Source organism: Trachymyrmex cornetzi, unplaced genomic scaffold (assembly GCF_001594075.2).
Source record: "Trachymyrmex cornetzi isolate Tcor2-1 unplaced genomic scaffold, Tcor1.1 scaffold478, whole genome shotgun sequence".
Classification (NCBI taxonomy): Eukaryota; Metazoa; Arthropoda; class Insecta; order Hymenoptera; family Formicidae; genus Trachymyrmex; species Trachymyrmex cornetzi.
The window spans coordinates 1-651 of NW_017299596.1; positions in this window are offsets into that span (position 1 = coordinate 1).

Below are 651 nucleotides of genomic sequence, written 5' to 3' on the forward strand. Positions count from 1 at the left end.
CTCACTCACCCACTCACTTACGCACTCACTCACTCATGCGAACATCCTCACACACACACACACACACACGCGCACATGCACCCATGTACGCTCACACATGCACGCACGCACTGCACACACAGGCACGCACACGCGCACGCACATGCACACGCAAAACGCACATAAACACACACCCAGGCACGCACGCACGCACGCACGCACGCACACGTGCGCTCACACATGCACGCACACACAGGCACGCACACGCGCCCGCACATGCACACGCACGCACACGCAAAACGTATATAAACACGCACACGGGCACGCACGCACGCACACGCACACACCACGCGCTTGCACGCACACGCACACCGCACGCACACGTATACGCACACACACGCGCGCGCGCACACACACAATAATGTTCAATTCCAACTAGTCGAACTCTATGCAGTTTATATTAGGAAGAATTACAACCATACTAATTTTAGCTAATGAAGTGGTATTTGAAATTTGGAAATATAATGAAAAATGATTATATCGAGCTCGATGAGGAAGCATTTTAAAGATGACATTCTATTTTTTCATGTGAAATGATCAATGATTAGCAATTATCAATTTTGCATCTTCTTACTTTTTCAGGGATCGCACGGACGATTCTGCTTCATACAC